The 14,284-nt window shown below is 37.8% G+C and overlaps 1 protein-coding gene across 33 annotated transcripts in view; it reads left to right on the forward strand.

Annotated features, from left to right (window-relative positions):
* Window positions 1-14,284, forward strand: part of RIMS2 (regulating synaptic membrane exocytosis 2) — a gene marked incomplete at its 5' end in the record, with an annotated part of 372,013 nt that overhangs the window by 139,318 nt on the left and 218,411 nt on the right. The gene's annotated exons all lie outside the window — the stretch shown is intronic.

Genomic DNA, 14,284 nt, shown 5'->3' on the forward strand with positions numbered 1-14,284 from the left:
AATGACAAATAAGTAGTAATATATCTTACATGTGTCTCAACAAGGAATCTTAATTACCAGCTCACCTCTTGCCCTCCTTGCCCTATTGCCTTCCAAAACAGATAATTAATCTTGAATTTTTATCTTATGCATGTCAAGGATTGAGTTCACATCAACATTGAGAGATCTCCTTCATTTGAAGGTTTCTAAACAAAAGGCCTGACAACCATATATCAAGAGCGCTCGATTGGCGTCTTCTGTCTGGCAAGGGGGGGGGGGGCTGACTTAATTTCAGGATAGTTACAACTCTTACAACTATATGAAATAGGAATCTAGCAGTTCTTAAATCCTTTGCATAATTATATTTAAACTAATATATTTAATACATAAACAACCTTTTAAAAGGAAAAGAAATCTTAAAAGGATCTTAGTTTAAGAAACAAACAGCTTTTGAAAAGTCTTCCCAGAAAATGTTCTGTTTCTGCCAGCTAGATGCTTTTTCACTGCTCTTGACCTTCTTAACCTTAGGAAGAAGATATGGCTCATTTTACTATTTATCCACCCTTAATTTGTAGGGTCAGTGTAACCTTGGCTCTCAGCCTGTAATTCCCTTTTTACGACTTTGAGAATTGTTTTCTGCTATAAATCAGGGGGGCCCCTTGTCTAGGAGTAAAAATATCTTGCCAAGGTTTTTTTAGGCAACTGGTCTTCTAAGACTGGTCTTTTAAGATACAGGCCCTGATTAAACATATAAGCTTTAATAAAAATGCAGGCTTATGATTAGATGCCTCAATGGTTCTATTAAAATAAGTATCAGATCTTGATAAACTTGGTGTGTGTATTCTTTGTAGTTTTGTTAGGGTGCAATCATTTTGAACTATGAACTATAATGAATGTGACTTGTCTCTATAAAAAACATACTTAGTCTGCAACAAACTCCCCTCCTCTCTCTGGGTGTTGTTCCCTTCGTGGCAACTAGCTGGAAGTTTAGTCTTGTCTGTGCAGTAAGTCTTACCTGCCATGTCAAGTTGTTAATCAGTTGTTCTCCATTGAATACAAGTTCTCCTGACTTCTGCTGCTTCCTGGTTTTAGGGCAGACCCATTGCAAGGTTTCCTCACACTGTGAGTACCCTTTCCAAACCCTCCGGATTAGTAAGAGGAATTATTGTCTTCACTTGGAAGGAAGTAGGAAGGAATGGAAATATTTGAAAATGTGTGAAAAACTGGATATTCTCCCACTTCTAAAACCATTAATCCATAGTTTAATCCAGGAAGTCCAAATTGGAACTCAAATGGGACAGGACTCATTTGCCTATTTAGGGGGAAGAATTTCAGAAGGTGCATGCTGCACATATTCAAATTCCCACCCTGCTCTGGGTGGCCAGGTGAGGCATGCAGGCTACTCTGGGTTCCTCAGCAGAGGAGTGCAAGGGACAGTGGAGGCGCTGATACAGCTCCTTTTTTAACTATTTCAAATCAAGCCTGCTGATGCTCCCCTCTTATGCTGGATGTACCATTTGGCTATGTATGGACAGACTCTTGGAGAACTGAGATCACTAGCCATGTATATGATGATGCATAGGTGTCAAAAATTGTTTGCAATACTACTGAGACAGGGAATCAGTTATATAACTAAAATAATATTGTAGAGTCATTACTGTGCTTGATAAAGTGTACATTCATCTATGGCAAAAGAAACATTTTTGCATGTAAAAACATGGTTTATAGAGGTATGACAATGTTCTTTTGATTTCTCTCTTTTAATATTAGCTTATTTCCATAGAGAAAAAAATATTCACCTGACAATCTTCACTGTGAAGGGCGAAAAGCTCAAGCAAATTGCATGATGATCTTTACTTAACACATATTTTGAATGCTTGGATGGTTGAAAAGAATTTTCAGTCAATAGCAACAATGTGCAAAATTAAAATTCATATATGGTATTCAGTTCAGCTCTGCTGAACAAAGTGCTTTTTATAATTACTGATCAAGAAAGGCATTATTCAGGTTTCATTGTGCTTTAAGTGTGTTATTAGTTATTTATAAGCTATTGAAGCATTGCTGATTTCAAAAACTGTTATGCAGATTTAATACAAATGCCATTTGAAACTAAAGATGACATTTTGCAATGGAAAAGCTACCCTTAAAATATGAGTTAATAGTGTGGTCACACAGCAAAGTGCTGTTCAATCAATGGGAATGAGAATGCCATATATTTCAGTGTGTAGCTACTCCAAAGAGAATTGTTTGGCAGGTGAAATAACCACATAGCTGATTTCTCCCACTAATGCAGAAGTTTAGCATTAGATGGGTACAAAATATTTCACTTCTTACAATTCCATATTTTAAGTCGAAGTTGTATGAATATGAAAGTTTGCAAATCACCCAGGAGATTCTCTCTTCATGGTCCAGGTGGTCCAGGTCACTGAGACTGTCCAAGTATAAATTTGCATAGTTGTAACTTTATGTAATAGATCTATCAAATTTTGTTGCATAGGCTAGACAGATCTCATCACCAACAACATTATTTTCACAAGCATTATGTATTGCATTGTATCAAACATAGCATAACCTTTTGTCCAACTTTATCTTCACAGAAATTTGGGATTTATGTGAAAAGCTGTTCTTTCATTATTATCCCAGCGATATCTCCTAATCCATCTTCCGTGAACCAACAATTCTTTAGAAATATGTTTGAAGATTATCCCAAGCCATTGGGTTTTAAACATAAAAATGCAACCATACATTCTGATTGGCCCACTTAGAACCCTAGCATAAATGTATATTTACTGGTAACCAGAAGTGATTCTCTGCCCCCAAACTCCTGAACAAAATATGATCTTCCCCATTAACTGATGTACCTTGAAGTGCAGCCATGTTACACCTGATACTGACGAACTAGCCCATGGTAATTGGCTATTTCACAGCCTTTCTCCTTTTTTCTATGCACCCATTCCCCCTTTTTAATACTCCTTTGTCTTTGGTCTATTGGCACTCTCCTTGTTAAGCCTCAAAATTCATCATCTGTTGCCCGTCTCCTTTACCATTTACTTACTTACTTACTTACTTACTGCCCTATACCCACAGGTCTCAGGGCAGTTTACAAGATAAAATCACTAAATAAAATCACTAAAATACATAATCAAAATAAAATCAAAATGGCCCCTTCTAATGAAATTCCCTGCCTCACAATAATATGCTTGCTTTTCCAGTTGCCGTGTTTAAACATCAGCAGTAGGACCAAACTACATGTGACATGTGAGATCTTTGATTAGATCTCATGACATTTTAATTTTAGTTTCAAAGCTGCCATGTGGAGCCCTGAATTTTATTGGAGCAGCCGTGTTTTGTGGGAGGAGTTTAATTCTATCCTCTGCACTGTTTTCCCCATCTAAACCTGCCCCCTGAAATGCCATTAACCCCAGCAACAGAAAACTAATTAGAGGTTACTGTTATCCACTTCCCTCAAGATGGATCCCTCCAACTCTATTTTGACAAAGTCAGCTCTGATTAAACTGCAATAGTAAACTGGTTATAGAACATGAACATGGGGAGGCGAGGGGCGCAATCCTCACAAGACAGGGGAACGGGACTAGGATGAGAAAATATGATATCTGAATTGAACAACTCTTCTAACATTGTAAGCTAAGTCAGTATTGATGTTTTATGATTAATTTTGAGGATACTCGTATTTCTCCAAGAGCAGGAGACATGCGTGTATCTATAGAAATAACTGTCTTTCACTGTTACAAAATGGCATTTGACATATGCCTGTGCATATGAGCTGGTTGAGTCATCAGTAGGGCTGGTCTTTAACACAGAGGCCAAGCTTAAAGCATTAAAAGCAGCTAGCAAAAGCTATATTCTAAAGTGAAAACCTTTTCCTTTAACCACTTTGGCATATGTAACAGCAGAGGAAAAAAGAAAACACATGCAGGTTCCTTTTTCCAATTGCATGTCCATTTTCTCTTTCTGTATCTTAATGTTGAACTCTTATTATGGATAGATATTTTAAGTGAGCTTTTCTTGCATCCTTTCAAACTCTATCCAAAATATTTGAATGTTGTTGTTGTTGTTCTTATATTATCCTTGCTTTCCCCTAAGGCCCCAGGGTGGGTTACAACAATTTAAAATACAGCATTAAATGACTTTAAAACAAATTACAATCACAAAAATAGGTAGGTCTTAAAAATATTTATCTCAAATGTCAAGTTTCAGGGTAAACAGAGAATGCATTCTTTTTGTACATATATTCTGTCCAAGTAAGTAATTAAGCTCTGGTAAGATTCACCTTCCGTTGTGTGGGCAGGGCGGTTCCTCCCCCTACCTGGCCAATCCCCTGGCAATGCCTCCCCAGGCAGGATTGGGTGATTGGCTGAGGTAGGCGGAGACCTCCAGGTATCCAGCCTGGGGAGCGCAAAGCCAGCCTGTACTACCAGGAGCCGCACTGGGATCCGGGGGGCTGCGAGCAACCACACAAAAGGCAGCCCCCCATTTGATGTGGGGAGCGGTCATTGTACATATATTCAGTCCAAGTAAGTAAACATTAGTTATTAATATAAAAGTTATCAGCACAATAGTTAATTCTGCATTTAGTAATTTAATCATTGTTCTCTGTAGGCATACTTATGTAAGAATATGTCCACAACCTGTAGATATTAATGATAAAGATAACTTTATTTGAGTTTTTAAAATAACATATTTGAAACAATCTACTTTCATGAAAAGCAACACAAGATTATGCCTCTTGTAATTTGTAATTTACTACAAATATTAACTGACCTTAGTAGTCAGCCAAACACCTGATTTATTGGACCCCACACACTTAATGGGATCTTGTTCTTGGCCATGAGGATAACCTCATCTCCTGTTCCAATGTTGGATCTTGGACAAGGGGTGAGAGATTGTTTCTCAGTTACACTGCACTGCCAAGGTAGTTGGAACACTGGAGGATCACATTGGCAGAAAAAACCTCAGCTTGAAGCCAGAAAGGAGGACAGGATGGCCTTCCATAGGCACTCTCCAAAGGAACTTGGTAGCCCAGCTTAATTGCAGGGATGGTATTTTTCCTCTCTGCACCTTTGCAGAGGAAGGTAGGAACTTGCTCACTTGTCCTTTCCCAGGGTGCTCCTGGCCTGGCAGAGATGAGCGCATGGGAGCCTGGAGGAAGCAGGTGAGACAGTGGTATGGAGCAGGGAACTGACATCTGGGTTATTACCACACAAAGGTCAAAAGGCAGGATTGCAACAAGCAGGCCCACGCAGACTCTTGTCCCCAGTTGCTGGACTTTAGTTCAGTGACAGTGGCGAGATCTCATACTGCTCTACTCACTCAGCCAGCTGCTTTCCCTCCAAGTTAGTGTTTGAGTTATTTCTGGATATTTGTGTGTTCTGACACCTGACAGCTGGACTCCGACGTCAATTGACAGTAGTAGGAAACCGCCTTAATATAAAGACTTGCAATCAGCAACTGGCTCTTCTGTAGATTCCAGTGCCTGTTCATCTCTAGATCCTGCCTCCACCCCACACAATCTAATGGCTGCTTTTAAGGCTCCATGGAGACCTAGGGAGAAAAAACTCAGAGGGAGAAGATGTGGATTTTACTTCTCAACTGGGTTGCTTAGCAGCAGCACATGCTCAAAATTCATATCTTCTTATCCTTTGCTTTAGCGGGAGATCAATGATGCCCCTACACTGGTGCTGTTCATAGATGCAGTGTCATGCCTTTCATCTAATGTTAGATACTAAAGAACTAGCAGCACATCTCAGTGTTCGTTTTGTGGATTGTAACCTTGAATCTATTAGTTTAAAGTGTTTTATGTTTTGAAATATTTTGAAAAATAATTAAGAAACTTCAAGTTGGCTGTAGTATTTATATGATAAATAAGCATGTTTCATCACCTCCTCCATCTTCTTCTCTATTCAGTCTCGCAGACCTCCTACTACCAATCTCAAAGCTTACATGACTTCCTTGTTTAGCAAGACTGCCAGAGGCTCTTTTATGTGAAGTCAAGAAGTGAATACTTAGGTATTCTTTTTCAACTAGTTAACAAATATTTGATCAGCAGGCCCACTTTAAGTGTCCATATCTTTTATAATTAGTTTTCATTTTGTAGTCAAGCCTCATCTAACCCTGATCTCCTGGGTTCTGAAAATTCAAAGGAGAAAGAAAGTTACCACCACCATCCTTACACTACTGCTGTCATAATTAAAATACAAGAAAGTCAAAATGCATAATTCATCTTTTGTTTTTATTTCATTCATATCCCCCAAAATGTTCAGTAAGCAAAAATTTCACATTCTGTAAATTTTAATCTAAGCATCACTTGCTTAATTTGATGGTTGAGGAGATAATTAATTAGAACTTCAATTTTATGCACACTTATTTTGGATTAAATGTATTGAACTGAATGGGACTAACTTTTGAGGAGGTTGCATAGAATTGGGATTCAAGAAGCTCCACTCAATAGAAGCAGCTAGATAATTTCAATATGAAGTCAGAACAGAGGCAGTATAAGATCACATTTCAAAGTGGGTAGGGTGTTTGTTAGCCATCATAAAATTTGATCATTTACTGGCAATGAAATTGAATTTAGGATTAAGCCTAGAAGGACTTTTTTTACACACCCATGCCCACACACTGTTACATTGAATTTAGGCCAAGGGATCACGTAGTCCAGTATCATTTATGCATTTAACAATGGCTGGCCCATGTCCCCCAAAAGTACACAAACAGCATGAATGCACAAGTCCTCTCACATGGTATAGCAATGGATTTCCCAGTGTTGGTTATTTTGGGTGATTGTAGTGACCATTTTGGCATATGTGATATATAAATTAATAAAATAAAGAACAATAATCAAGGCCCCTTTGGTTAAAATTGCTCACAATTTCACGGTCACCATGTTTGCAATGGGTCTGTTTCAATTTGTTGTTGTTGTTAATTACATTTATATACTGCCCTTCATCCAAAGATCACAAGGCCATTTACAGTATAAAGTTGTTGGATGCCTGACTTCTATCAGCCCCAGCCAAGATGGCCAGCAATCTAGAAGCATCTGGAAAAACTGATTTCCATCCCATCCATGCTGCAAGATGTATTTCTGACTTTCTATCTCTTTTGGCTGGATGGTGGTAATCTGTGAGTGAAGGACTTTAATGTAATTCTTTCATCAAAGAAACATAGACCTGATAGGATTTATATTCTCTAGGACTCCCAGTGGGTTGGGGGCCTATTCATATGATTGGATCTTGGCTATCTGGATGGATTACTGAGAGCCTTTGGGATGGGTGAGTTCTCTATTACAGGGACTGGCAATTCTGTCAAAATCCTGGTTGACTTCTATAATGTGGAAATGAGTCAGTTAGCTAATACAGTTGCTTCTAAGGGTGATCTCCTGCCTGTTGACTTCATGGATTTCTATGAAGCTTGGTACAATGTTGAAAAACAGGGACAATGGCTAAAGTAATCATGAAGCATTTCAGTCTGTGGATGCCCAGGAAGTGCCTGTTATGTTATGAATTTGTTCAGCCTGAGGAAGTGGAGAAGGTCCTTGGCAGTCAGAAGCCAATGCTCTGTACTTTTGCCATCTTGGTTAAAGATTCTAAAGGAAGAATGTCTAAAATGATGGATGTTATATGGATTTTCTTATGGGACCGGGGGGCAAGGGGGCGATATATGTTAAAGGAGCTCTCACCAAACACCTCCATTCTTTCTTTTTTAAATAAATAAAAAAAAATATTTATTCATTCTGAATAAAATTTTTGGTTGAGATGCTGAAGCATCTGGTGGCAGCACATCTATAATTGGGTATTATCATATGCTAGTAGTGATCTCAGTTTATTGAGTAGTGTTTCTTATGTAGCTACAATGGCACCATGCAAGAGAAAGATATCAGAATGGTCAAGTGAATCTCAATATTTACAGAAGCATATTTATTTTAAGGAAAAACTCTTTAAATGGGGAAACGCCCCCACCTGCCTATAACACTTTACAGTGGTGTGGTCTCTCCTCTATCCACATTGAGGTTCTTCAGAATGCTGGGCCACTCTTTATGCAGAGTAGACCTGGAAAGCTCTTCATTCTCATAATTTATATGGGCAGCTCTACCCAACTGTGCTTAGATTCTAGCCCCCCTTCTCCTAGTCTGGCTTCTGTACAGAATTAACACAGGCTGTGGTATTGCTTCTTTCATCATTTTTGTATCCTTCACTTTGGCTTCCTAGACAATGAGGTTGCCAATCTTCTACTTAGCCTGTCAGCACTGGGTTGTCTCTGCATCCTTGCCTGTATGTGGACAAAACACAGCAGGGCTTTTCCTGCAGCCATATCTTCAACGGTCCTCTTCTTTTCTCCCCACTTCAAGCCCCCACCTCTGTCTCAGTGTTTCTGTTTCATCTCTGCACATTGCGAGAGAAGGTGTGCCCTCTATCCTGACCTTGACTGCAGGGGAAGTTTCCTGCAGATATTCACAACAGTGTGTGTCAATGACAGGTCCTACGTCACACTGCCCAATGAGGACCAAGCAGTGGACATGGAATGCTGACTGTTGGGATGGGTCCATGCCAAGACCTAGAGAAGGAATGAAGTGGTTGGACTCTGAACAGAAAAGACTCCTGTGGCACTGGCAACATTTTGTTACAGGTCCCATTTGTGTATTAGTGAAACATTTTTTGTCCAGTTTCCAGATTCCAGCCCAGTTTTGGGACTGAGACTGTCTAGATCATCTTGGTTGATGACCTATGCTTGCTGTGTATATCTATCAGTTCTGCTGAGCCTCTCAGCAGAGTGTATAGGGGAGTGTATATCTGTTAGTTCTGCTGAGGCTCTTAGCAGCTTTCACTGCCATCAGACATGTGTACTGCATTGTGCTGCTCAATAGCGGTCCATGTGGTGGATGGGAGCCATGGAGCTGCCATCTTAAAACCAGCATCATGGCAGTTCATCTGTACTGGGGTGGGGCAGCCCTGACCTTGCCACCACCCTGTCCCACACCAGCTCATCCAGGTAAGTTTCAGCAACACCTGTATCAGGATGATGTCTCCGCCCCACACCATGGGCTGCTAGTGGCGCAAATTTTAGTCCTGCCTAGAAAAGCAACTAGGGTTGAGCCTAATATTGAAGAGAACTCTTAAGTTATTTTTAGGAGCACCTTCAGCACTTGATTGTTTGGCTTATTCCTGTCTCTCTTGTTGGTAGTGCCATACAGACAGAAGCATGGTCACAATCTGATTTTGTCCACACACTATTTTTAGAAACTTCTAACACATGGCTGCTTTTCTCTGGTGTGGTACCCATAGGCGTATTACTAAGTATCAGTGTGGTATTTTGAATATGGTTCCTTCTATATGGTGGTTACCACCACACATATGGAAATAAGAAATAAATAGGATCAGTTCCCCTAAAGCAAATGTTTCATGTGAGAATTGCTTTGGGGTCATCAGAAAAGCATAAGTAAAGTGTAGTGTTTTCCTTTATTCCACTTTGTCTTTGCACTAGATCCTCCTTAATTTTTAAAACAAGTGTGGGAAGGTTGGATATTTGAGGTTGAGAAGGTGTGGATATTTTAATTTTTTTAGGCCCAGAGCATAGGCTATACATTCATTTGCTTTGCTTTACCTTATATGAAAGTTTACTGCCTTTCATGCTCATCTCCATAACCCCCCTCCCCCCAAATTCTATTTACCCATATCTTCTAACTTGGAAAAATAAGTTCAGTGTGCCATAGATTATTCAGAAAAGAAGCTTTAAAAAATGTTTTTCAGCTCTTTCACCAGTAGGGATTTTAAACCTGTTTCAGTGCAAGAGTGTAAACATATTAAAATATTTTGATATAACATTCGAATTAGACCATTTTGAACAGTTTAAAATGCCTAGTGATGTCCTTTTTGCAGTCAAGGCACTAATCAGCTAAGTACCATAATCCTCCTTATAGGGTAAATTCTTACTTGACCTCCAGCTATATACAGCACATAGTAACAGCATTAAACTGTAACCCTTCTCTCCTGCTCTCCACAGCTTCTCTACTGGGTCAGCATTTAGGCCCAAATAATTTTTAGTTTTATTTTATATAGTTTACCTTTCCTCTCCCAGATGCATTATATTTTGTATTTGGAGGTGAGGAAAGGTTTATGAAGAAATTGTTTGGAAATCTGGGCTCCTAAATTGAAGTGACATTTCACATGGTTTCCTCAAAGCTACAAGGATTAAATGAAGCAGTAGGCTGCACAGAAATTGATGCATTCTCGGGAACTTGATGCTCCTGACTTTCCAGATGTGCAGTGGCTGATCAGAAGGTAAAGAATGAAATAATACATGGACTTTTAAATTTTTACATTATTGGTTTTATGGGGAGTATTAAGAAACTTTAAAAAAGTAAATTGAGCTTTAAATTATTTATGACAAACAACTAGGTTTATTTTTTTTAAAGGGTCTAGTATATCTGATTTTTAATATCCGGGCTTTTAAGCAGAATATCACCATCCATAGATTTATAAACTTTAGAATGTGATTGTGATTCTTAAAAGTGTAAATTTGAGTCACTTAGCTAGTATTAGTTGCAGTGCAGTTTGATATCTTTATATCTTGATTTTTTATTTGCTTGATTAACGAGACAAAAATAGTAATTCTGCATATCATCCAGTTATTTTATCTGGATCATCCCATTTTCTGTCTGAAATGACAAATGTGTTGCATTTTAACTACTTTGCTGTTTAAAGTACTTAATACTTTAGGAAAGCATTTTGTATTATAGTTGGTGTTTAGTAACTTAACTAATGGTAATAATATATCCAGAGGGATAACAGCAAAAGAAGCCAAGTCTTGTGGAGCCCTAAAAAACTCAAGCCCAGTTATCAGTTGTAAAAACATCTGAAGTCAAAGTGAAATAAAACATGTTATTTGCACTAGATGTTACAATTTCATCGTAAGTAAATATTTAGCCCAAAGCTAATTATAATATTAAAACCACTATGTCATTTTGATGCATGTTAAGTTTAAGGTTCAATCAGTTTAAAACACTAAATTGCAGAACTTTTAATACTTAGTTTTAAAACACTGAACCAAACAAAGGATCTAGTTCTACTCATGAGGGGGTGGATCTCTGAACCACTAAAGATTTTCATTTCAGAGTAATAACGAAATGTGCATATATTTAGGCATGGATGTGAAAAATGTTCTTCTTGCCCTATTCTCCTCACCAAATGGGGCTTTGAACTTGTGTTTCCTCAAGTAGCAGATTCTTTAGCCACATGTTAAACTCCTTTTGAAACTAAGGGGCATTTCAAAAGGAAGTTGCAAAATGGCATGGGACTTCCTTGTTGCTTAAGTTGGGGAAGTCAATTAATTCTCCGCTGTGTTTGGGCATCCACAAAGAAGCTCTTTAGATCCTGGCCAATGAGTAAATGTCTTCAGAAGAGTCCCAGTAAATAATGTAGTTCTATATAATACGTTTTAAAAGAAATAACTTTGGTATGCTAAATAATCGTTTTATTTGTTGTTTATTGGAAGATTGTATGTAAAGAACCTATGGCAGTAAATACCTCCCCAGATATCCTTCCCTCCAAAGCTATGAAGAAAACTTAGCAAATATTGGGGAGGGGGGACTAGAAGAGACACCGATAAATGTGGGTGAGGAAATCAGGATTCAAAGAGGTCTTAGAACTCAGACCAGACACCACTGTGTTTAGTGCTAGCATCACATCTACGAAATATTATTTGTTTTTTGGTTTTCAGGTCCAGAAGTTCATCCACCCAGGTTTTGAAGTGCAATGGGGTCAATGCCTTCAGGTATTGGAGAGTGAGATGCTTATGAGATGATAAGCTATCAATGGAGCTAGCAAGATCCAAAACAATCTTTTTTTATTTTTTATTGCAGAAAACTTCCACATTTTTCTTGCACATCTTAAGTACTTCTTGAAGTTTTCACCAACACATGGATTTATTTACACTGTTACACTGTTTATTTGATTTCTTGTTGAAATGCGATAAGTTTCACAATGTAATATTGTATCTTTTGGGGAGGGGGAAACGAGCAGTTGAAAACTCAGTTGAGTTTTCCCACCTCAGTAATACAGCATCTGTAACATGATTTATTTAGTTAGGGGGTTTGCATAAGCAATTTGTATCTTTTTTTATTGTCCTAATTTGTGCTTTGGGAATTCTTACATGGAATCAAGTAGATAATCACAAGAACACTTTTGTCAAATATTGCTTACAAAGGGATCTTGAAATAGATTAATGAGGTGAGAATACAGTGAATGGAAACAGTCCTGTGGATTTCAGTGGATTTTTAGTGAGATTTCCAAGGCAATAGATAGGTTTTCTGGACTGAAGACTTCTGTCCCAATCTGGCTAAGGTGACACATCATCTAAGCAGGCTGCTACATCCATATCATTTGGTGGAAAATACATTAGTAATTGTAATATTGTACTTACGTTGATGATTCTGGAGTAACCGCTTGCATGTACTGTATGCCTTGTAATAGTGGGCACATTGTGATGAATACATTCGTTGTACTTTGCTTTCCATATATTGTGTTTTGGTATGCTGGCCTGAACCCCTGTTTTTTCTTTTATTGTTAGCTACAAGCAGAGATTCAGATGGCATGCTAAGGCAAACTTTGGCTCATCTTAGCATGACACAGCAGTAAAAAGGACCTGGGAGAAACAAAGTAGCTGCAAACTCTTTTCTGGGGGCACACACATTCTCACACCTGTGGTAAGCCGTAACTTGGCTTACTGTTGTTATTTCTAAAGGAAAGTCACCTGGCTGAAATTTAGAACAGAGAAACTAAAAGGAAGGAGTGCATGCTTAGGTGATGGAATGTTGTTACATATGTTAGGATGTAATTCATAGTATGCCCTAGACTGCATTCTGGCTCTCAGCTTGCTATGCTCTAATCACGATACTTCCATAACCTGGGATATATTCAGAATTTTACACAAGATACACAGTTCTTCAATATTTAGCTTCGTCGCTTGTGAATGATGATATGATTTATGAAAGTAAACAAGCTAATGAAAATAATTTTTTTGATTATAACTTTCAGAAGAAGTATTATTTTTATTATTTATTATATATTAAATTTCTATACCATCCTTCATAAGAAGATCACAGGGTAGTACAAGGCAGGAAAGAAGAAAATGTATATATTTTATTTCTTTAAATATTTATAAACCACAACTTCATATAAAATTCAAGGTTGTATACAGGATAAAAACCCAATATTACAATAAAACAGTAAAAATGTGAAACAAACCAGTAAGAGCTGATGATCTAGCTTATCTGAGAATTGTTTGTGCTTTGATTTTGATTTTTCCTTCTGTTCTGAACTTAGCTCATTTTATTTTAAAAAAGTATTTAGCTACGGTGGGACATATTGTAAGGCAGATAAGTAATGGCTGAAAATAAAAAAATATATAGTAGGTAGTTGTCCTACAAGAAATTATTTGAACATTTGTACTGTCAGAAGATGCATATTGTTTGTTATTAATTTTATTTTACTTAAGTGGCTCCTTGATATAAACAGTACAAATAAGAATCCTGCCCTGAATTATTGAATAAGTTCTGTAAGGATAATTCTTTCATAATTTCTTTTTGTATTTTCCCCTTTTAATTAATTATGGCTTGGAGCCTAATTTTAATTAAGTTACAGTGCAATCCTGTACATAGTGAAACATGAAACTTATTCTAGAGGGCTAGTGTACAGAGGAGGGAATTGCCAAAAGTGGGTAGTGGACTTCTCAGTTTGGGGCACTCCCCCCCCCCCAGTGCTACTGATATCCCATGTAGTTTAGGAGGGTCATCAACCCTCGGGAAAGGTTTCTGCCAGGGCTGCAGGAAGGAGGAAGGTGTGGAAACTTACTTAAGTTAACCCACGTAGGAACCAAGTCCATCTGTTTCTCTGTGAGTGATGCAGACATCATGATGTGAATATGAAACAGATATGTTTTAAAACATGTTGCTAGGTTAATTTTTGAATTTTTCATTGCATATTGTATTTTGTATTTTGTATTTTTGTTGTCCTGCTTCACCTCTCCTTTTAGATGTGTAAAGCAATTATATAAATATAATAAAATAAACTTAAATTAACAAATGTGGTATGAAAAAATAGGAGAATTACAACTTACTTGATTAAACTAATGTATTTTTGTTTAATTAACTCATTGTATTATTTAATATTTATAGAACACTTTTTGAATGTTCAGATTTTTTAGATACATTATCCTCTTGTAACCATTAAAACAATGCTGCAAGTATCATTATCAGCATATTGCAGACAGTGGCCACGGGAGTGGGAGGCTG

Source organism: Podarcis cretensis (genome assembly GCF_951804945.1).
Source record: "Podarcis cretensis genome assembly, chromosome: 7".
Taxonomy (NCBI): Eukaryota; Metazoa; Chordata; class Lepidosauria; order Squamata; family Lacertidae; genus Podarcis; species Podarcis cretensis.